The sequence below is a fragment of the Sapajus apella genome, unplaced genomic scaffold, assembly GCF_009761245.1.
Source record: "Sapajus apella isolate SASKATOON/1434 unplaced genomic scaffold, GSC_monkey_1.0 scaffold66, whole genome shotgun sequence".
NCBI lineage: Eukaryota > Metazoa > Chordata > Mammalia > Primates > Cebidae > Sapajus > Sapajus apella.
This window is the reverse complement of record NW_022437006.1, coordinates 511,238-511,573: the sequence shown is the minus strand read 5'-3', so window position 1 is coordinate 511,573 and position 336 is coordinate 511,238.

The following is a 336-nucleotide window of genomic DNA, read 5'->3' as shown; positions in this document are numbered from 1 at the left end:
GAAGGAAGGAAGGAAGGAAGGAAGGAAGGAAGGAAGGAAGGAAGGAAGGAAAGAAGGAAGGAAGAAAGGAAGACGGGAACCGTGAGATTGGCTGAGAATCACTGAGTATCTCCCTGCTCTTCATTCACCCCTCCCTATGGAAATAGGAGTGAGCAGTCAGACATTTGAGTTGGGAAGGACAGACTGAACTCAGCTCTTCCCCCACCTTTCTAGACCTGTGTGTTACAGAGTGGATCTCTTTCCTATGACCTGCCTTTGCTGGGAAGCCTGTGTTGTTCAGCTGTGCCAGTGACCAGGTGGGGATGTCTGTGAAGAGTGTGAGCATACCCACTTGGC